Genomic DNA, 25474 nt, shown 5'->3' on the forward strand with positions numbered 1-25474 from the left:
ACTTAGAGAGAAATTAGAACACTTCATGAAATCGTGTAGCCCTCATACATACACATAGTGTTAGTGTAACGATTTCTTGAGCCATGGGTTTCTTTTATATGGTGGCTATTAGGGTTACACCATGTAACTCATGACTTTACCCATTCCTTATGCTCCATGGATTTTAACCTCCATGGAGTATCCATGGGTCACCCCATGGACTTAGTCCAACATAAGGAATCTTGGATCACAAGCCCACATATATAAGAATGAATGATTTACACAATCAACCCATATATTTAATTAGTCTTCTTTTGATCACTTAATTAATTCTAGATTAATTCTTGATCATTACTAATTAAATAATCTCATTATTCTTATTATTAATATACTAGAACTTATAATATATTAATAACCGTAAGTGTCTTATTTCTCTCATTATAGTTTATCCAAGTGCATGATGCCATGCAACCCAAATGGACCATGCCGGGTCGGGTCAAGTCTTACCAATTATAGTTATGGACTTAGACATTAATCCAACAGTCTCCCACTTGGATAAGTCTAAAACTATTATTGCGTATGACTTCAGGAACCAACTGGCAATCGTAGCTCTCAAAAGCTTCTGTCGAACTCTGACCTTGTAGATGAACTCTGATCTTTGTTAACGACTTGTCCATTAGATAAGGGATCATATATTCCTCCATTCTACATATCATATGGACTGAGACATGGATTATAATCATTCTCTCTGTCCATTAGTTGTTTCCCGATTTCCGATTTATGACGACTGACTAATTGAACAAATCAAATCAGTCCTGGCCCGGCCGAGCACTTCCATTTGTCATCATCAAATCATCGAGGGGCCCACAGATATCGCTTTTATCCCGAAGGTAAAAGGAATGGATAAACTTCAACTCATATGGCTTGTTCTACTACTTGTTGAATCATACACAAAGACACGTTTTATAACATCGAGTTACCAATGCGTTTCGTGTAATCAATGTACTATCAACTCATAGTAACAACTCATATCTCTAGGTTTGAAGAATATAAGATATTATCGTCTCATGATCACTCGTGATAAAATCCATGAAGTGATTCCAATGAGTGCGGGTTGAATCCAATACTCAGAACTTATGAGCACTCATGAGTGTTGTAGCCCTTTGTCCAACAACTTAGACCTCTACAAGCCAACCCATGACAGTCTTAATTCATATCTACTTCCAACATATGACCGACTGTGGATGGTTTGAATAACTTAGTCATTCCGGAAGAATAACTTAGTTTATTCGGGAAGTCAAAACATGCAAAGTGAAACACAATAATAATTGAATCCAATATGGTCTCAGAACTTATAAATATAAATAAAACACCTTTTATTTATCACCATATGATTACACATTATTTATTGTATATTGTTTCAGCTATCAACATTATTCTTGAATTTAAAACAATAGTTGTCTCATGCTCCAAGCATGTACACTATGTTTTCTAAACACTAGTCATGCCATACACCAAGTATGCATACTATGTTTGTCTATGATCTTTACTTTGTGAACTAGATCAATTGAACATAATCTTCAATGATTCTTTTTTCACACTCCCAAATCCTTACTGCAAATGCAAGAATTCCAAATTCATGTCATTTACTGAAATCTGTTAGATTATAAACTTATATGCATTGATCCTCTTGTAATGATTATGCACAAAGTCAGAAAGACTTAACAACAATCATTACAGAGCATTCCAAAGGAGATCAAGTCCTTGGAACCATCCTTCTTGCATTAAGTTTCCTTAATCTTACACAGATTGAAAAATCTAACTTTGAAACATTTCCAGATTCCATTTTGACTATCACTTCTGAACAAGAGTTGCCTCCTTACAGATTATATCAATATGGTCCTTCCAGAATTATCACTATACTTCCAATTGTCCTTGAGAAACCATTCTTTGGTAAACCTTAGATTGTCCTCGACAATTGTTTAATCCTTTTAGTCATATCCAGTTCTAAACCTTTTCCCTTCTTAATGCCCCAGGCATTTGGAAATTTTTAGAAAGGATGAATATAGCACATGTAATCGATCCTATATCCGAAGCATATGGGACACGATTCATGATGTCTCACATAAAGACTAAACCAGTCTTTTGCTATAACATTTCCATTTCAATTTTGCCAAGTTCTCATAATTCAGATTATGAAAAGGGATGCCGTAATCATAATCGAATTTAAGAACGCAAATAATGGACCCATATACAGAATTTCCTTATGTTGAGCCATTCCAACATGAAATTCATATATATCCTTGACTAAATGATTAAAACCTCACGATCTAAGCTTATAGATTTGAGATGAAGTATAATTTCCTCTCCCTTAATTATAGCAAAACAACTTTTTCCCAATTGAAACCTTTTGTTTTCTATAATTAACATTGCTAGCTTGCAATGCTCCCACTAACATGATGATTATTAGCATAACACTTATGCTCCCACTAGCTTTGACATGTACTCAGAAAACTCGACTTCTAGAAATCAATACTTTATTGACTTTCTGACCAAAGTTCAGATTTCTGATACTAGATTTCCTTGATAAGACTTTATCAAAAACATACACCTTCCCTTAGATAGCTCATGGGTGTGTCAAAACAATTTTAAGAACTATGAAAAGGGATGCCGTAATCATAGTCTTGATCGTTTTGACCTTTGCCATTTCTCACAAGTCCAAGTTAGTGTGCCGGTAAACCACACACGCTCCACTAACGACTTTGAGATCACAATTGCTATCTAGCTAAAATCTACTTAGTGGAAGTGTTTCCTCACCATCATTTTCATGAATCAGAGAGAAACCTTATGACACTTAGATTTATTGGTGTATGAGTTCCTACCCATATGAATTTGTCAAAACCATAATCACAAGACAATGATAATGACAAATCCAAAACCATATGGACTGAACTCAATCTTAATTTCTTGCCACCTGGCAGCTCAAGGGCCTACCATTGCTTCCAAGTTGTTGTGCAACACATTGAGAACTCTAAGAACTCATATGCAAAGCCAACTTTAACTAGAATGGGCATAGAATATGTCAACACGATAGGTTATAAACCTCAAGTCGTGTGCCAGTGAAGAAATTCAGGTTTCATTCTTGATTAGTTCTTGAGAATTTCAAGACCTTTAAGACTCCCACTGTCCTCTTGACCTATAAGACTCCCTTGTCAAACATCCAAGAGATAGTGCAGATTCTAATCAAGACAAACACTTCACACAATTGGCCGAAGTTGGTCTTTGTTTTTATTCAAAACATCACAACTTACCAATTTCAAATGTACACGAGTAGAAAACTTTTACTCTTACATTTGTCAAGTGTTTTAAACCTTCTTTAAGACATGTCACTCAAATTACAATCTTGGAGTATGACTCTAAGACTTGTATTGGAACGAAGTATGACTCATCTTCTTGATTTAACCATTTCAACAATTCAAGATCCCTTCTTCTTAGTCATAAGAATGAACTAAGACTTCCTTAGAGAACTAATTTTGATATGGTTTCTTAATCATTAAGATGATCACAAAACTGATACTAAAGTACTCTCCCATCTTTTCAGATTTGAGAAACTTTTATCCTTCTGCCTAATGTGATTCTTCTTATTCGCTCTTCCATACGTTGGAACCTCTTTCCAATGTCTCAGAGTTACACTTAAGCTTGTAAGTATAATCATATTTACTGAGCTTTAGTAAACTATGACGAATAGCCTTATATCTTTTGTGGTGGACTTGACCAGTGCACAAGAATGTGTACTCGATCCCTTAGTCCATTACTTGACTCACACATCCATGTGAACAAATAATTAGTCTTAATTTTTCCAATACTTGAAAGTTCTCATCCATCATGCTATACACCTTGCATGATTCCAAGTCCCGGTCCAATTGAGACTTTGGATGATGAGAGTCTTTCCTTATTTGGTAAATTTAGACATAACCACAAATGAAGGAATCAATTTCATATTTCCACTCTTGCTATTAATGGAATCATATAAGCAACAATTTTTTTTCCAAATGCCATTGTAAGGATATTTTAAAATAAATAAAATCAATAATTTTTCTTTTATTTTAAAACTATGCGGAAAAACTTATCCTTACAATCCATATGAAAACTTGTTGTTATCTATTCCTAAGCAATATCTCATAACTCCTAAGAAGTAGCTCAAGAATCCGATTTTCAAACTTCGCTATAGAAATCCATCTATGCGATCAGATTCAGCATATTCTTTCTTTAAGTTCCTTTACTTTTCTTTGACTCTTAAAACATTACCATGTGACCCAGTCACATCATGTATCAGGAATCTCAGAATAGAAACTTAACAGAGTTAGATAGTGGACTTTACCTGAAGTAGAGTCAAACTTATTGACTTTAACATCCTTAGGTAAATTTGGCAGCTTCGCAACTAATAACCCTTACTTTGGCAATATAAACATATGGACCCTTTGATAATGGTACACGGGACTATCACAGACTTAGCTTTTCTCTTTACCATTTGTTCAACCGAGTTGACTATGGCCGATCCCTTTCCATTGGGAAGAGAATGCTTTCCTGGATTTCCTGTGTCACTATTGTCAATGTCCATAAAGTTTCAGGAAGTTGATCTTAACAATAGATAAGATCATTAAGGGTCTTGTCATAGTCTATTTCATAGGTGTTCCAAAAGAACTCACTATGTGACTTAGAAGGTGATTGAACCACCAACTTTCTCAAGACTTTGACACCCAACTCTCCCGGCTTGTCAACATGTGACTACATCTCCAAGATGTGACCACACCAAGACCTTTACTTGCCAATAGGGCTCGAGTGACTTTAAACTTTTAAAGAACTTGTGGGGTAGGGAGAATAATTGGAGGAGGAGAAAGAAGTATGATATCCATGAGACATCATCTTCATTAGGAATGTTTGTTTCAAGAGATTTGGGAAGATCATAAATGTCTAAACCAGACATCTTTTGGGAGATATTCAAGATAGTTGATCTTAAAGTCCTTAATATGACACCCAATATGAAATATTAAGGCTAGGACCCAACAAATTATTTTATAACTTAGAAGAGGTATGCCGTAATCCAAGCTATAAAACAATTTGAAGGTAGGTGAATGACGATTCACCAATTTCCACCAAGATAAACGAAATGTATTATTATGTTTTAATTGGTTTTTGAAACTCCTAGATCTTTTGAGATTCATTGAACTGTTCAATGGCATGTTTCAATCTCGAGTGTGCCCTTCAGGTTTTGTGACTGGGATGCCGAGGATCACAAAACAAGGTGTGAAGTAACCATGCAAATTACTTGGTATCCTTAAGTGTTTACCCCTCAATCGATGTGCCGGTTAACCACACACGCTCCATCGATACTATGATAAACATTAAGTTACCCTTTGCCTACCTTGTTAAATACGAGTTAGTGTGCCGGTTAACCACACACGCTCCACTAACCGACTTAAACAAAGTGCAAAGTGTAATTTCATGGATTAGCACTTTCTTCACATTTTCCTAAGTAACTAAGATTGGGTATTTATAAAAGTTTAGTTACTTAGTATTTATCATTAATACTTTTAATGAAGGGAGAATTATAGTCCTGTCAAACCCGTTCGGCTAACGACCCTCCACCAGTCAAGCAAGCGGTGGGTGAGAGTGGACACCCATTAAGTTGCCATTTTATAGGCAACAACCTTATACCCACCTTATAGACCGGCTTCGTGAATGAGGCGTACTAGCGGTAAGACCGACTTTATTTTTATACATATAAATATTATTAACTTATAATATTATAAAGTATAAGGGTTGAATTTTAACTTTTAAAATTCTAAGGGCTAACTTGGAATTAAAGTATTCATAAGAGAAAACTTTACAAATTCCAAAACTTGAGGGCAAGTTTTGAAACTATTCAAAACTAATTAATTCCATAACTTATGTATTTAAAGTAGTTTTAATCCAAAAACTCTTCAAGTTCCATAACTTGTGGACAAATTATGGAAGACTTTAAACTAATAAAGAATTAACTTTTCTTTATTTTATAACTTATGGAATTAATTATGGTTACATATTTTTATTTATTTATTTATTAATGAAGTGACTCTTGAACCTCCATAACTTAAGGACAAGACTCTTCATCTTTTGTAACCATTGCCAACTTTTATGAGTTTTTATGAAACTTAAATGTGACTTTTCATATAACTTGAGGACAAGTTACAAAAACACATTTTAGAATCAACTCTTAGATTAATTTGGATTGAAAACAACTTTTCCATTCAACTTTTCTATTAATCTAAGCAACTCATAAGAATAAGATAATTCAAATCAAACTTTTTCATGTAATTAGTCTAACCTTTAAACTAATACAAAACATGAATCTATTGACAATTATCTTTGAAAATGGATTAGCATGAACATTACCACATTAAAAACAAGTTTATAAGTTCAAAACAACTTAGGGTAATGTTCCTAGTACATTTCTAGCCAAAAACCTCGAAGATATGCTGTCTGGGGTCCAACTCGTCGAGTGCATGAACTCAACTCGGCGAGTTGGATGCATTTTGCCTTGGACTCGTCGATTCCCTTCATGGACTCGGTGAGTCAGCTGGGCTGACAGCATCAAAACTCGATTTTTCAGCTTCTATTGCAGGTATAACAAGAAAACAAGCCTAGGCTCTGATACCACTGTTGGGTTATGAGCATTCTAACACTCCTAAGTGTACATGCAACCCTAAATACCTTGGATCTATGTTTTCTCTATTATACATGCAAATATGAACATCCAAGGTATTATCCTAATCTAGCATACAAAATATCAATATAACAAGATAGAATACATACCTCTTTAATGGTGCTTGTCTTCATGAAGCTTGAGTGCTTAGTGCCCCAAGTGTGACACCTCAAATGGTTCACACAACACCAAATACACTTGGAATAACTTAGAGAGAAATTAGAACACTTCATGAAATCGTGTAGCCCTCATACATACACATAGTGTTAGTGTAACGATTTCTTGAGCCATGGGTTTCTTTTATATGGTGGCTATTAGGGTTACACCATGTAACTCATGACTTTACCCATTCCTTATGCTCCATGGATTTTAACCTCCATGGAGTATCCATGGGTCACCCCATGGACTTAGTCCAACATAAGGAATCTTGGATCACAAGCCCACATATATAAGAATGAATGATTTACACAATCAACCCATATATTTAATTAGTCTTCTTTTGATCACTTAATTAATTCTAGATTAATTCTTGATCAATACTAATTAAATAATCTCATTATTCTTATTATTAATATACTAGAACTTATAATATATTAATAACCGTAAGTGTCTTATTTCTCTCATTATAGTCTATCCAAGTGCATGATGCCATGCAACCCAAATGGACCATGCCGGGTCGGGTCAAGTCTTACCAATTATAGTTATGGACTTAGACATTAATCCAACAGTTGTATGGGTAGAGGAGTGCATGAGTTGAGGATTTGGGAAACTCCCCAACATTGAGTTAATATATTTTTAGTTGATCGATGATTTGGGAAACCATGTCGTAGGATCGTCGACAGGACTCAAGTGAGTAAGGATGAAGATTATGTAAACATCTGGCATGGGATGCTTTCGGATTGTAGTCAGTGGTAGAGACAGCATGGAGAGTGTGGTAAGACCACGGGTCAGCTGCAACATTCATTAGTAGCCAATTAGATGAGTGTGGGCGAGGGCCCGTATCTCCTAGTTAGCGGAGGGTGGGCGAGGCCCATATCCCCTAGTTAGTCGGATAGAGATCGAGAAAGGATAGTTGTTGGGGATTCAGGATGGGTTAGGACCCGCTTAGGCCCAGATAAGTGATATTGGGGTAGGATCACTCCGTAGTATGGTTTGGGTGGGACCCGTGGGCAAGGCCCTCACGATAGTAGCAAGACAAGTGAGACTTGATGGAGGGACTGCTCTAAGATATAGTTGGGTGAGACATGTGGGCGAGGCCCGTGAGATTCTAGCCACGTAGGTAGGACCTGGTAGAGACCTTAGAGGCAAGATAGGGGATCAAGGATCCCAGGAGTTATGAGTGGTGAGGTGTATATAGAGCAATTTTAATTAGCCAAAGTTTCTTCGGCGGTCGCTGGGAGCGACTGGGAGTTTGAGATTGGGACCAGTAACCGGAGAGAATCCGGTATTTTGGGATGTGGATAGAAAGGTTCGGACCTGGGAGGTCCCCGTTCTTTCGGAAGGAAGACAAAACGCAACATGGTGTTCGGGCATAAGTGTCTATCGTGATGGTTCCTGTGTGCGAAGTAGCTTGGAGGTTTGCGAAAGTTTGAAGTTCGCCTTCTTCAGAATGGAAGACCGAGTCATCTTTCAGTAACTTAGGGATGTTGTTTCACGTGTAGAATCATCAGTTCCGTTCCGTAGATCAGTTGATGGGGTGATGGGTGTTGGTAAAGAAAGACTTCGAGGACGAAGTCTAGTTTAAGTGGGGGAGAGTTGTAACACCTTGTTCGGAAAGTATTCAGTTATGGATTTTGGAGGCCAAGGCTAAGGGCGTTTTGGTCTTTCAAGGGTTCAGAGTTTTATTCGAGAAGTTTTGGGCCAGGGAGTGTCGCTAGAAGCGTAGGGCTTCTCTCCACCTGTTCGTGGATATAAAGTTCATCAGAAACAGACTTAGGAAGAAGAAGTTATAGCATTTTGAAGTTGTTAACAATTATGGCCCCTCAATGGAAAAGTTGGCAAAGAAGGACCATGCATAGAAAGTAGGAGGCACGTGGGTACGCCCAACGTAAGCTAGATTACGCCCAATGTATGAAAGGAGGTGAACGCGAGAGCTTTTTGGCGTACGTCTAGTGTACGCTCAATATCCAGGAACCCTAGTTTTAGGGCATGCCACTATATAAGGAACATAATGACCAAAACCCTAGCCTCCTTATCTGTCCCTCAACCCCAGAGAAGCCTTAGAACGCCTCATCTCTTCATCCTTGGGTGATTTTGACTTCAAGGAGCTCATTTTGGTGGTGTAAGCTTGGAAGAGGAAAGGAAGAAGATTGGCAAGGAGGAACCTTGGAAGCTGGAGCTCATAGATATGAGATAACATCAACTTTTGGAACTGTTTGGAGGTATAAAGTTCAAAACTTTACTTAAGGGTGCTTAGATCTAGTGTGGTTTAGTTATGGAGTAGTTTTTGGTCCAAAGGTGGAAGCTTTATAGCTTAAATCTGATTTCCAGGCCTTGGTTTTGAGCATTAGATATGGACCAAGTTAGACTAGGGGTAGAATGGTCATTTTAACCTAAGATGGATAAATATATTGGACTAAGTGATAGTTGGTGTTGTTAACTTGGGGAGCCGAAGGAGCAGCGGTTCGGGAATTATCACATAGCAGCCAGAGGGATATCTGCAAGGGTTCAACAGTGCAAGGTGAGTTACCTTCCAGTAGCGGTGGGTCTAAGGCCACAATGTCGGCCCACCAGTAGGAGTTGTTTGTTAGATGATTGTCTTTGTGATGTTCATCTATGTGTGTCACTACCTGAAATGTTTATTTGCTAGCGGTGGGAGCCGAAGGAGCAGCGGTTCGGGAATTATCACATAGCAGCCAGAGGGATATCTGCAAGGGTTCAATAGTGCAAGGTGATTTACCTTCCAGTAGCGGGGGATCTAAGGCCACAATGTCGACCCACCAGTAGGAGTTGTATGTTAGATGATTGTCTTTGTGATGTTCATCTATGTGTGTCGCTACCTGAAATGTTTATGTGCTAGTTTAGTATGCTTTATGCGGTAGTAGTAGTAAGAGGGGAATAGTCCCCAAGTTCGGTTTTTAGGATCGAGGGGGTAGGTCGGACACCCCGGTATGTCTGACAGGGTAGGTTGAGCACCCCGGTATGCTCAGCAGGGTAGGTCGGGCACCCTGGTATGCCTGACATGGGGTAGGTTGGGGACCCCAGTATGCCTGACAGTATGTGTTATTGTAGGTGTGGTATGATAGGGGAACTCAATAGGCTTCGTGCTTACAGTTTTTAGTTTGTTTCACGTACCTCTTCAGCGAAGGGGAAGGAGCTGGCGCGGTAGCTGCACATACACTCACACATGATTCCGTATTTTAGATTTATGGGATTGTACTATGATTTTATTGCTACCTATGATACGAGACACGTATGATGGTTTATGGACTTATTTTGATATCAACAATGTTTTCAGTAAAATATTTTATAATCTACTTAATTGATAAATGAAATTTTTTGACTTGAAATTTGGGATGTTACAATAATTTAAACAGTTACATTGTGGCTTGTAATACATGTTTCAAAATACATTACATGATGATTATATAAAAAGTATTGAAATTGACGCCTTAACGTCCCTTCCCCAAAAGCTGTTGTTTACCTGTATTATTGCATTCCTGAGAAAAATGCAAGTAATTTTGAAAAAATGTCAACAATTAAGTTAGTGAGTTCATAAGCATTTTTGTATAAGAATTGTATGCCTTTTTGTATAAAGTAACTGAGTTTGTTTCTATAATATCCAATATTTTCCATAAATGAATGGTAGTTTTAAAAGTTCAAAAAAAAAAAAAAAAAAAAAACAAAAAAAAACTGAAATGCATAAGTATTTTCCATACCTAATATAGTGTAAGTAGATTTATATATGTATATATAACCACTAAGGCGTTTGATAGCCCCGTAAACCAAAATGTTTTAATACTTCATGTGAGTTTTATAACCGTACTATTGATCCAGACTGCCTGTAACAACATTCTTCAGGCGTTAGAGTGTTATGACATTTATCACCCCAGACCTGTCGGTCTAACTGTAGCTAACAGTTTAGGTGCGGGATTATCAATCTTGTATAGATCTAATACACAATTATCACACTCTCCCTACAACAGATTATGGTTTATAACATAGTACTTGAACTGCGTACTTGAAAGTACGTGAGGTCAAATGTCTCACAAAAGTTAGTATCAAATAGATTTACATATGAAAAGTCCATTTTTCTTGCAAATGTAAGTATTTCCTCTTTATAGTGTTTATAATATGTAAAATATCATGAATATCTCATAAACTATACCTATTATAGTTTATTAAAAAGTGTGTTTCATTTGAATGATAAACTTTGGTTTATTACCAACTTTGCATGTAAAGTATAACATTTGTAATAATGTTATTTTACTTATTTAACATTTATACACAAAATGTAGATAAAGCATTAGAAACTGTATGTAACGATTTGCATTTTAACATAAGTTTTTCTTGCGTTTCACTTGTATTTTCCCCCTAAAATATAGTCGCGGTTAGATTCACAAGATCAAAACGATGATCTTTGAGTTTTAGAAGTACGTGAAGCTAATCGTATCCTATTATGTTAAACACACAATAATGTGGGAATAAAATGAACCTTTCATGAAAATATCTGCATAAACACTTAGATTATAAATAAATACTTACCAAAAATCCTTAAGAGTTTTGATTGAAAGAAAGATGGGATCTTTTGGGAATATTTGATGAAGATCTTGAAGAGAAAAGGAAAATGAAGGAAAGTTGCCTGTGGGAGAAAGTATGAGAAAAAGTTTATTGTGAATGGGTTTAGGAGGGCCTTTAGTTCGTATATATATATATATATATATATATATATATATATATATATATATATATATATATATATATGCATGTGGGATAAGAAAATGTGATGAGAATTTATTAGTGAAGTGACATTTGTCTGGGTAAGTGTGATATCACATTGGGAATGTAAGTTTTCAACCAATCAAGTCAATACAAGTGGCTAAGTGGGTGAATAAAATAATATATCCTCAGATATTATTTCATGAAAATGTGCTTTAAGGCTTCAATTTTGGCATAAAATAGGAGTTTTGTGGGTTTTACTTAGGAAAATTACGTGTTTGAGGGAATTTTCGGAGTCAAAATCACTTAAAGTCATTAAAAAGTCTGAAATGGTCAAAATTCCGAAGTGGGGTTCGGAACAGCGAGGGTTCCAAAGTCAATATGCCAATTTTGGAGCCAAAAGTGTAAATTCTGAAGCTAACTCTAAGTTCCGGAGTGGGTCAGCAGCTTCCGGAGCGGATCAGAGGCTTCCGAGGTGTCAGGTTGTACGGGGCGAGGTCTACCGAGGCGTATGAGATGGTCCTAAGTAGGGCATTCCGGAGCTAAGCTTTTCGGAGTGAAGGAGTTCCAAAGTTGAGGGAGGTCCGAAGATGCTAAATTGTCCGATTCTTGAGAAGGGTTTAGGACTAAGAGGGTTCCAGACCAAGAGGGTCCTTTTGGGGTTTCTCCTTTGGTTTTGAGTTGTTTTCAACAAAGGAAAGGATTGGGTTGGTACGAATGTTTATAATAAGTTGAGAGAGATATGAGAGAGATTTAGGATACAAAGAGATATTTGGGAGAGAGACAGAGATAGAGAGAGTGGGAGAGATTGAGAGAGACTTTGATGGGGGCCTTTATTAGTGTTTTTCTTCATAGTGCAAGGATCGTAGACTTCGTTACACCATATTTTGAGTGTTATACACCACTGAAGGGAACGTAATAGTGTTTTATAGAGTCGTTACTTCACTCAACCCGCTTAGGGTTTAGAATTTCTGAACATTTGAAACTTCCAAGTGATACTTTGCATTGAGATTTAGAGTTGTACATTAGTAAACATAGAGTAAGCCCTAATATATAAGCATTAGTTGAGTTGACCAGTTTGACCCATTGACTTTGTTTGACTTTGACTTGACCAAAAATTAATGGTTGTCACAGTTCCGATGACAGCATATCACAACTTTCGATCGCCTCTGTTGACGCACACATACACACATAATCGCATCAGGTAAAATCGAATTCAACCTATTCTCATTTTCCATCTCCACAATTTCGTCTCTGTTGATTTTTTTGCAGTTGATTGAATTGTCCAAGTGAACATTTTCATAGCAGGGTAACTAAATCCGATTTGAAGAATCTGTTTTCGGAATTAGAGTACAGGAAGAAAAGTGGCATAAATTTCGTTACTGTTGGTAAGCTCACGGTTAGTGCACACCAAGTGTTCGATTGAATGTTACTCTACCATAACAAAGATTTTTCCAGTGTTGTAAATACAAAGACACTAATGTATGAAAATGAGGTAACTTTTTTATAATTATGCTATTATTAGAGTAGAGGAAGTGGGTTTTGGTGGTTCTAGAGCTCATACTATTGAGCAATCATTATGTGTTGCTTTTCGATGCAAGATACATGGAAATGGGCCAGACATAGATTAGAAGAGAAGGAGATGGGAACGTGGCACAACTTGATTAGGTGACATCAAATTCATTTGACAACAAGTACTTCAGAAATCTAGTATAGATGAGAGGTCTTCTTCAATCCGTTCAGGTGCTCATTAATGGAGGCTCAAGCGATAGCATTGTATTATAGTACAACAACAGTCCTTCAAGATTTGCATTAGATTTTGTTGCAGCCATGGTTAGGATGTGAGAAATCGATCCCATAACAGGTGCAAACGGGGTGATAAGGACTATCTGTAGTGCTGGCAATTAAAAAAAAAATCAAATATATGCAATACAATAATAGGGAACGACATCTATATTAAATTTCAAGGACTTTGTTTCTTGGGACACCACTACATTCGGGTCTTGTTTGATACAAAAAGAATAGTTTAAGAGTAGGATACGCGTTTGATGTTCTAAAAAAAGTGTTCTCATATTGGCTTTGTGGAACGTTAGATGTTTTCAAAAAAAGTGTTTTCATATTGTCATTGTAATTGAAATTCTATAACATTCTTCTTTTTATTTGCTTGTGTAAGTATTTAATGATGTATCTCTTGTTATTACCACACACTGTATCTAAATCGATATATTTTCCAAAAGTTGATTGCATGACACATCAGGATACAATATATACAATAGGCTAAATTATATGGACAAATTACAAATGTGTATAAAATAACATAAAAGTAAAAGTACAATTAACGTACACTAATATTCCCCCAGAGATTTAAGATATCTATTTTGATGAAAAAAAAAACATATAGTAATAAAATCTAGAAAGCAATATGTCCATGTATATTTCATTAATCAACAAAAGAATACATAGTCAAAGATGTAAGTAAAGTCTTAAAGAAATATCTTTTTTCCTTCTAACTTCACACTTTCCTTCTAATTTGATGCTTCCAACTTATAAACATCTTTACTATAATATACATGAAAATAGCATTAAAGATTTATAATCAACAATAGGTAGTTAATTTGATTTCATAAATATATTAGGCTAACACATAATCACTATTTCATAATAAAGATAACAATTTGGGATAAAGCATTCTACTCTCATGTCATCATATTACAACATTCTACTTTCTATATTCTAGGTAGAGTTTTTAAACTATAATGTCCTAATAATAAAATGGAAGCAGAATGTTGAATATGTTCAACCACCACTGAACCACCTAAAGCCACTACCTCTCCTCTAATAACAACAGATTTATAAAAAAGTTACTTCATTCTCATACATTAGTGTTTTTGTATTTACAACACCCAATAAATATTTGTTATGGTAGAGTGACATTCAATCGAACACTTGGTGTGCACTAACCGTAAGCTTGCCAACAAACAGTAACAAAATTAATGCCGATTTTCTTCCTGTACTCCAAATCTGAAACAAATTCTTCAAATCGGATTTAGTTACCCTGATATGAAAACGTTCACGTGGACAATTTGTCACAACTAGGAATTTTGATGCCTTGAAAACATTGAATAATGATAACAAATGTGAACCAACAATGTGAAAACATGTTGGATGCTTACTGAATAACAACAGAATTTCAATCAAACACTTCATACAAGCACAACAAATAGTCAACAAAGAATTGGAAACCTTAGAAATCCCGGTTTAAGTCCATTATAGACTAGGATTTCCTTATTGGGCCCAATGGGCCGATAAGCTTCCAATTTGACTATCTTGGGCTTAGAACTCTTAAATGGGATCTAATTGGACCTACTTCCATATATTTTAAATATTTTGAGCCATATCGGGCCTCGAATGAAATAAAATACCTAAATAGACTTTATTGGGCCATAACTAACCTAATTTGCCTTAATAGGCCATAAAAATCATTTCTTGATTTACTTTGGGCCAAAAGCTATCTAATTGAACCATAATGTGGGCTTAAGCACACAAGGCCCAATCTTCCTTATTCCTTTCTCCTTCTCTCGGCCCAACAACACAAAATGGAGAGGAAGAGTTGACTTTTAAGGTTGCCACCTCATTAATACACCATATACTTCCATGCATGGACCAACATGCATCTAAGATAGTCACCTTAACCCTCTTTCTTCTTCTTCTTGATTCTCGGCCGAAAGGAGACACCCACACACACTCACAAAATTCATTACAACTCTTTCCAAATTCTCTCAAGAATACTTGCATTCATTCTTCAAAATTTCGAGATTTAGAGCTTTTTAAGGAGTTTTCTCCACAAAAATCATCATTCAAGGTAAGTTGGTGCTTAAATCTATGATTTAACTCACTTCTTTTCATCAGAAATCATCTCTTAATCCATTCAAGTTCATGATCTTGCATCTTAGAACCCACTAAGTTTGAGATCCATCCAAGGAACTTGCTAGGGCCAAAAATAGCACTAAACTTCTCCCAATCTTCTTCACAAACCAAAACTACAACTCAAGGTGAGTTTCATACCCCTTTCTTTTCGGTTTTCATGAGTTTTATGGGGGAGAATACAAGAAAATGTGTAGATCTATGTGTATGTGTATGTGTATGCTATGTGTGATTTTATGCATGTATGTGTGTGATTTCATATGTTTTTGTGATGAATATGTTAACAAAAGGGGTGTAAACTCGAGATCTGTGGCATGAGAAAGGAAACAAACATAATCTAAGCTATCTTACACCAAACAAGTTAAGAATGATAACTTATAAGGTTATGATGAACATATTCTAACATAAAACCCATTTTAGGGTTTTAAATTGTCAAAAATACAAAACTTGGGTTACAAATCGATAAGTCACGGCATCTTGAGGGTCAAAAGTGTCAAAACAGATTCTATAATCATTTTTCTGAATACTAAATTTTCAAGGGACTTAAAATGTAAATTTTTAGCTTAATGGGCTAATTATGGGCTTTTCGGCCCAATAAGCCTCAAAATGCGAAAAATGACAAACTTTAGGTGCTGAAATGAAATTTTCGATAAAACAGGGGTAAATGGCATAGCAAAGCCATTTTAAGAGTCAAAAATGCTTTCACTATCAAAAAGGACCAATAATGTAAAGTTTTTAGAATTTTGGGCCAAAATTGTAAAAGTTGTGAAAAATAGGGTTCTAACCGAGAATCATCATTCTGGGAGGACTGAAACTGTTCACAAAATAAATTTTGGGTTAAAACTGTGTTTTCATCAAATACATGATACAAAAGTTGTTTTCATCAAATACATGATACAAAAGTGTCAAGAAAATGTTTTAAGGACTAAAAATGAAAGTATTTTATATAAAAGGACCAAAAGTGTTATTTTTATAAAAGAAGGGTAGTGAAAGGGTCAAATCCCACTTTTAAACAAATTAATTCATTAATACAAAATACAAAACCCACAAACTACTGACGATACGAAAAACGAATACACTTTCAACAACAAATATCGTTACAAATGAAGTGATTCGGTCTCGAATCAATACAAAACAACAAGTGTTGAACAAAACCATCTAAATGAATATGCGATAACTACAATGAGAAAATTTACAAACTTTGGGCTTGGAAGTTTCAAATCATGCTTGTTGGGCCTTGCTAGCCCATTAACATGATCCTTGGGCCCAAAGGGAATATGCTTATGTGCTATTAGGCCTCCTATGACCCGATTTCATGCAAAAGGAGTTTCAATGGCTATGATGTGCTATTGGGACCTAGTGGCCCATTAGTATTGCTAGTGAGGTCAAGAAATCAAATGCGAGTTGGGCCAACGTGCCTTTCGCATTCCTGACAGCCAAAAATAACTCAAGGAAATAACGGGACTTCGTACTCCATTTTTCCTCGTTTGTTAGGCTTACGAGTAATCAAGGTAAACAGATCCAGGACGTAAATCAAGAGTAACCAGGGTCGTGGATTAAGTGAGCAGTAACGGGCGACGCCATTAAGGATCGTTCGAAACTGTAGTTATAAACTAGTTATTTTCTAATGCGTGAGTATAACGACTCACAACCCAAATTAATCCAGCGCCACCCGAGAAATCAAAATCATTCGTCGTGACGGTATAACAATTGAGAAATCACTGTATTTTATGTATTGGGAAAACATCGGGTTTTTCCTGGGAAGTTCAACATTTTCACTTGTGCGATTAATACTAAAGTTCAACATTTATACACGTTTTAAAATCAACAAACATATATTTACGGATCTTCACACTTTTTATAAATAATGATCTTTTCGGAAAATATAAGATTTTCTAGGTTTTACAAACTACACAAAATCATTTTATCACAACATTGCTTATGAACTCACCAACATTTCATATGTTGATGTTTTTCAGAATTAACTTGTATTCTCAGGTAACAGGTTAACCAAAGAATAAGTACCAAGTAATGTCAGGGTGTTTTGCGTATGATATCTATCAGACGATTATGTTATGAATTTGTAATGTTTAAGACAAAGTACTAGATGTAAACAATATCAGTTGTATTATTTTCATGCATGGTGATGATTTATGTTATGATTCATGTATATTCATTGTGATGGTATTCAATTTAAGTCACCAGAGCCCTCAGACGTTTCCGCCGTCTGGTTCGGGGGTGTGATAGGTTGGTATCAGAGCTCTGTTTATAGTTAACTAGCATATCTAACCATACATTGATATGCAACTATAAACCAAAAAGAGGGACTAACACAACTATGAACAAAACAAGTAAAACACAACGATAAAAACATCTTTGCTTGTGTGCATTAGGAAAAAGAACATAATACCGAATCAAACAAGATAATGCTAGCATCTCAGTTAAGTCAGGACTGTTCATAGTCGTATCAAGGAGTGGATGTAGCCTGATCAACTACATTTCCTCCAAGGCACAACTATCAATGTCCCGAGGAAATCGTGATGGCTAGGGAACCTAAAAACATACCCCTTTATCACCAAGAATAGAACGTCAACTCGATCTATACAATAATTGTAGAATTCTAGGAGTAATGATAGGTTATTCGTATACCTCCTCTTAGTCGCTATGCAAGGGGAGCAGCAGGGCATTCAGTTTCATCAGGTCTTAGTGGCTCACGAGATGATTGAAGACGAGCCTGAAGGAGATCAAGGGGGAGCACACGATGTTGGGTATGACGAATACACAGACACTGACTACGAGTTCGATGAGGTTGACGATGACATGGAGGAAGGACAAGACTCAGGCGAGGACTTCGCCACACCACCGGTCAGCGAGGCGCAATAGGACCACCCCGCCCCACCAGTGAATCTCGCAAGGTAGAATTGCTCCCCCGAAGCTGAGATTGTCACCCTGCAGCAACAGCAATTCACCACGGAAGCACATGCGGTGCGAGTTGAGCATGAGAGGGATGAGGTTATTGGAGAAATGACTGAGATGGCTTAGTTTTTGGCTCAACGCTTCGGCATATGATCTCGCTACTGTCATAAGGCGCTCCATAGGGTGTTAGGAATAGGCTTATCTTACTAGTACTATGATCTATGCTATGTACCTCGACTTTATGTTTAAGTGATTACACTACTCATAGAGCCGTTATTCTGCCTAACTTATACCGCTTATGTATGCTCTTTCGAGCAAAATTTTCATGTATCAAAGTGCGGATAATAGTAATGAAAAAATCTATATGTTTACTGTGATGTTTCAATCTGCTATGTGTTACATATCCATGATTGTGTGCTAAGTGTGAAATTACTTAAGTTTGTGCTACACACCTAGTTTATAGGATCACAACCTCACAAAAGCACAGACACTCAACATCTTTCTGTTCCATGACAGAAAGATGACTCAACGACCCAACCGCGGAAACCTTGGGCCAACCCCACCCGAAGTCGACTCAGCTGCATTCCAAGCAGCTTTATCTGTTGTGGTCACCACAACGATGGCACGAATTCACCAGGGGAACAATGGAGGAGTCAACGGACAAAGGGATGGAAGTTCAAACAACGGGATGAATCAAGGACCTACCAAAACATGCTCCTACAAAGATTTCACCAATGCCAAACCACAAACCTTTAGCGACACTGGAGGAATGATTACCCTGAAACGATTGATCGAGAAGGTGGAATCGGTGTTCGAGATATGTGATTGCCCTGATGAGATGAAGGTGAAGTTTGCCGCATGCACTTTCGTTGACCAAGCACTCACTTGGTGGAACGGATACGTGGAAGCCATGACACTCCCCGTAGCCAATTCGATGCCATGGGCAGAGATGAAAGAAATGTTGATGGCCGAGTACTACCCTCGTGGAGAAATTCAGAAAATGGAACAAGAGTTGTGGAATCTCACCGTTCGAAACGCTGATATAGATGCATACATATCAAGGTTTAGCAAACTATCTCTGCTGTGCCCTGGCATGATCACCTCAGAAAGAAAGAAGATCGTGCGATTCATTTGGGGACTAACCTCTCCGATCCAAGGAAACGTGATAGCTGCAAACCCCAAAACTTTCGACAGTGCCAAGAGATTGGCCAAGAAATTGTATGACCACAACAACAAGAAGGGTGAGAAGCCAGTGGAGGCTGATGGTAAGAAGGAAAATGACAACAAAAAGGGAAAGAACAACAACAGGAAGGGGCGTTAAGGCTCAGGTAACAGGTAAACTGAAGAATAAGTACCAAGTAATGTTAGGGTGTTTTGCGTATGATATCTATCAGACGATTATGTTATGAATTTGTAATGTTTAAGACAAAGTACTGGATGTAAACAATATCAGTTGTATTATTTTCATGCATGGTGATGATTTATGTTATGATTCATGTATATTCATTGTGATGGTATTCAATTTAAGTCACAAGAGCCCTCGGACGTTTCCGTCATCTGGTTCGGGGGTGTGACACAATTTAATCAGCAACAATGAAATCAACATAAACGAAATTAAAGAGATAGAAAATAGGAATAGGTTAAAGTCAATATTATCTGATGTGGTTATGCGTGTGTGTGATAATAGAGGCGTTTGGAAGTTGTGATGTGTTGCGATCAGAATTGTTAGAAGGCTACCAAAACGTTAGATAGGGAAGCATGCGATTGTAAGTAATTTCAAGGCAACATGATATGTATTGGAACTTAGAGCTAAGGGCATTATTGTCCATTCATATTGTTTTTTAAATTATAACGATTTAAGATTATAAAAAAGAGTTATAAATTAATAAAAATTATAAAAAAATAGATTTGGGTATATATGATATTAAAAAACATTAAGAAGGGCAAATATGATATTTAGAGTTTAGGCCGGGCAAATACAATATTTAGATGTTTAGCAATGACATATATGAAATTCTGCCTTTAAAAAATATATATATATATTTTTTAAATTCGAAAATTTGATTAATTATGTAAATTTTTAGACATTTCTATTAATATTTCCAATAACACAAAAAAATAAAAATTAAATGAGATTGATATGATTATGATCATGCCCTTAATGAATTAGTTTTGATCTAACATTTCACTTTTATTTTTCGGGTTCTCGGAAAACCATGAGTTCTCAACCCATCTCACCATATATATATATATATATATATATATATATATACACACACACACACACACACACACACACACACACAATGCAAATACCCGCGCGTTGCGCAGAAACGCCTATATAGTTGAAGTATTTACAAATATATGATTTTTTAAATATAACAATAACGTTGTTGTTAAAATTGATATAATAATTTGTATATACTAAATTGATATAATATATTGATTATTTTGAATTATATGATAATATATACATTTATTATAACTTCATAATCTCAATCGTTTGAATGACTTCTACCCGCGAGTTACATATGAATAAAATTAAATATAATATATGATTTGATATTATTTATAGTTGTTTTTATTGTTAATTAATTTTTTAAAATTTATTTGCTTAATGTTTTAATTTCTATCATTATAACCATTTAAAACATCAAACATTGTTTTTTATTTTAAAGCTAACAATATAATCATTTATATAGAGTTGTTTTTAACTATTGTTATTGTAAATTATTTTAAGCTACTGATTTGGAAACTTTTAACGATTATAAAAATATATTTAAGAAATATTTTAGTTAAATTGACATTACAATTAGTTTTTGCTTTTATCACTACAATTTATCATTTTTAACTATTTACAAAATATTCTTTACTTTTTTTCAAATGAAACTTAAATTTATATTTGAGTTGACATTGTAATGCGCAGAAACACCTATATAGTTGAAGTCTTTACAAATATATATTTTTTAAAATATAACACTAACGTTTTTTGTTAAATTTGATATAATAATTCGTATATTAATTTGATATAATATATTGATTATTTTGAATTATATGATAATATATAAATCTATTATAACACCATAATCTCAATCGTTTAAATGAGTTTTACTCATGAGTTACACATCAATAAAATTAAATATTATATATGGTTTATTATTATTTATAGTTGTTATTTTTAACTAATTTTTTAAAATTTATTTGCTTAATGTTTTAATTTCTATCATTATAATTTTTTAAACCATCAAACATTATTTTTTGATTTTAAAGGTAACAATATAATCATTTAAATAGAGTTATTTTAACTATTGTTATTATAAGTAATTTTAAGCTACTTATTTGAAATTTTTTAACAATTATATAAATATATTTAGGAAATATTTTAGTTAAACTGATATTACAATTTAGTTTTGCATTTATCACTATAATTTATCACTTTTAACTAGGGCTGTAAACGAACCAAACGAACACGAACAAGGTCCTGTTCATGTTCGTTCGTTTAAGTTAGCCGAACAACAAACGAACACAAACGGATAAACGAACGAGATTTTCTTGTTCATGTTCGTTCATTTAACAAATTACTTTGTTCATGTTCGTTCATTTATGTTCGTGAACATGCTAAACGAACATAAACGAACAAAGATTAAAAAAACACACACACACACACACAATTAAACATATATGAACATAAACGAACATATAATATAGCAATATAATAAAAAATAATTGAATATAGATGAATATAAATAAACTTAAACGAATGAACATAAATGAACATCGTAAACGAACGTTCACAAACATAAATGAACGAACGAGACCATTGTTCATGTTCGTTCATTTAACTAAACGAACGATAATTTTTGTTCATGTTTGTTCATTTATTAAATAAACGAACATAAACGAACTTCCCGCCGAACAGTTCACGAACGGTTCGCCGAACGTTCAGTTCGTTTACAGCCCTACTTTTAACTATTTATAAAATATTATTTGGTTTTTTTAGTGGAACTGAAATTTATATTTAAGTTGACAATGTAATGTTATATTTAAATTAACAATTTAAATATTTTGTCCAAACTGTTCAAAAATTATAGCTTTAAACTGATAATGGTTTACATGCAACAACATTTTAAATCTAATATATTAAGTATAATATGTTAAAATTTAAAAACATAACTTTATAAATAGAAGTAAAGATGTTATTTTAAAATTAAAATTTAGTCTATTTATGATTACACTTTAGGCTTGATATTTATTTAACCTTGTTAACCAACTTACAATCATTATTAGAAAGACACTACAATTTATCACTTTTAACTATTTATAAAATAATCTTTGGTTTGTTGAAGTTAAATACAATTTATATTCAAGTTGAGTCTATAATGTTATATGTTAATTAATAATTTAAGTATTTTATATAAATTGTTCAAAAATTATACCTTTAAAATGATAATGGTTTACATCCAACAATATATTATAACTAATAAATTAAGTATAATATGTTAAATGTTAAAAAACAAAATTTTATAAGCAGAATTAAAGATATTATTTTAATATTAAAATTTAGCTTATATATGAATACACTTTAGATTTGATATTTATTTAACTTAATTACCAAATTATAATTATTATTATAAAGAAATTGAAAAGTCATGGGAGTTTCAAATAAATGTGGTGAAAGGAAAAAAAAAATGGGGGTTTCAAATGCATGATATTCAAGAAAAAATGCTAGCTTTATAAGTTTGTATGATATATATATATATATATATATATATATATATATATATATATATATATATATATATATATATATATATATATATATATATATCCGGTAAGAAATTTTTTTTGGTAGGAAGGTAAGAAGTTTTTTTTTCTACATATTTTTTTGACGAACAAAAAAAAATAAATCACTAGATGATTCATTTGTAAGATGATTCACAAGAAAAAATTATCAAAAAAACATCTTTATGATTTATTTTTAAGTAAATTAAGAAAAAATTCACTTTTATGACAATTTTAGTGAATAACAACAAAATCATTATATAAATGAATTATCGAGATGCTTTTTTGAGAATTTTTTCTTGTGAATCATCTTACAAATGAATCATCTAATGAATCATTAGTATATACATAAAAGCTTAAAAGGTTGGGGAACAGTAAACTTTTTTCTATTTCTTATTTGGCCACAGAAGTCTTTTTCTTTTTCATTTTCGCACGGTTTTACCTGCTCAATAGTTTAGTTTCCTTCGTCCTTATCTTCTTCTCCACGGTGTTTTGGATTTTACTTGCTGATTTGCTTCTTTTTCTTTGTGCTTATCTTCTTCTCCTTTGCGTTGGTTGCCGCCTTTTTCTTCCAATCAGTGAATGGCGGTGGATAATTTTATTGGAGGAGAAGGGCGGTACAATAAAAAACAAAACATAAGACTCGGAAAAACATATGGCGGTGTAGAATGAGAACTAATTTCATTTTGGCCTCTCTGTTCTTCTTAACGTCTCTTCTCTGTCTGTTTCTGCTGCTTTCCGTCTCTATTCCTCTTTAGGTATTGTCTATCTGCGGGTTTAATTATTTGGTTTCAAGAAACAGGTAATAGTCGATCTGAGCCCTAGAAATCGGTTTGTTCACCATATGGTTCAATCAGTCGAATCACCATCGCTTCTTCCACTTCTTCATGCCTAGGTATACATAACACGCGTATGTGATGATCCAGGGTGTTGTTCCTCTGGGTTTGCGACTTCCAATTTTCGTCTGACTCATCAACATCATCGAAGGAAGACTTCTCAGTGTCGAAAAACAAGTTGCAATCGCTTTAAGAAGATTAGCATCTGGTGAATCTCAAGTTTCAGTAGGAGCATCATTCAATGTTGGACAATCAACAGTTTGTCAGGTCACATGGAAATTCATAGAAGCCATGGAAAAATGCGCCAGACACCATCTCAAATGGCCAGAAAATGAAAAATTACAAAATTTGCATACCAAGTGTTTGTTAATATGTCTCACCGAACTTCAATCATATTCTCTCTAACTTAATTACTTTTTCAGGTGACCTTGAGTTTGTTTCTTCCAATTCAACTTATTTTCTTTTTTAATATCCGCAAATGATGAACTACTTTTAGGAGATCCATTGATGACTGATAAATCCATTTTAATTTAAAGTTAATGAACGAGGTGTGATATCGCTTCATTTTTAATCATTTTCCAAGTTTACGACAAGAGGTATTTTGATGATCATCAAAGTTAATATTTGTTGTAAGTTAATAGAATATTTTTGAACCATGTCTTTTTTTCCCTAACACTACGCACATGGTATAATTGGGAAAACAGATGTAGAAATATTCAAAGGTGGCGCTGTAAAGGAATCCCAATACTTCAAAAGAGAAGTTCTTGAAAAAGGATTACCAGGAAAAGGGAAAATAACTTGTGATACGGAATTATTTGGTGCCAAAAGATTTTTAATATATGTTGAACCCGTTTTCAGCGAAGATGGAGAGAAAATTGGTGTAAATTACATGGGCATGGAAATCACTGATCAGGTACTTTCTTTCATTTGTTTCTTATAGCATCTTCTTATTAACAACATTGTACTTATAAAAATCTACCCACTTTAGTTTTATAGTTTGACATTTTTTTTTATCATGTGATAGATAAAAAGGAGAGAAAATATGGCAAAACTCTGGGAAGAAATAGCCGTGTAGAAGGCTAAAGAGACAGAAGTTAACAAAACTATTCATATTACAGGTTGGTAAGCTTTTCTTCTCTTAAACCTTATAAATTTTATTTTATTTTTTTATATAAAAATGGTTTGTTGAGCATTTTGCTTGAATCAATTTCTTTTAGAGGAAACAATGACAACAAAACAATTGTTGGCAACCATGTCACATTAGATAAGATCTCCATTATCTGGGGTCGTTAGCATGGCAGAGATTTTATCAACTACAAAAGTCGATAAGGATTAGAACCAACTCTTGGGTGTTATGTTATCTTCTGGTGATTTAGTTCTTCAACTTATAAATGACATTCTTCACCTTTCCAAA

At 34.5% G+C, this 25474-nt stretch overlaps 1 long non-coding RNA gene across 1 annotated transcript; it reads left to right on the top strand.

Annotated features, from left to right (window-relative positions):
* Positions 1 to 23696: 23696 nt before the first annotated feature.
* Positions 23697 to 24976, top strand: LOC145028580 (uncharacterized). The gene is made up of 3 exons (XR_013676064.1): positions 23697 to 24026; positions 24120 to 24656; positions 24765 to 24976. It is a non-coding gene; the product is annotated as an uncharacterized LOC145028580 (long non-coding RNA).
* The last annotated feature ends 498 nt before the right edge of the window (positions 24977 to 25474 follow it).

The sequence above is a fragment of the Lactuca saligna genome, chromosome 2 (genome assembly GCF_052625555.1).
Source record: "Lactuca saligna cultivar CGN05327 chromosome 2, ASM5262555v1, whole genome shotgun sequence".
NCBI classification, from domain to species: domain Eukaryota; kingdom Viridiplantae; phylum Streptophyta; class Magnoliopsida; order Asterales; family Asteraceae; genus Lactuca; species Lactuca saligna.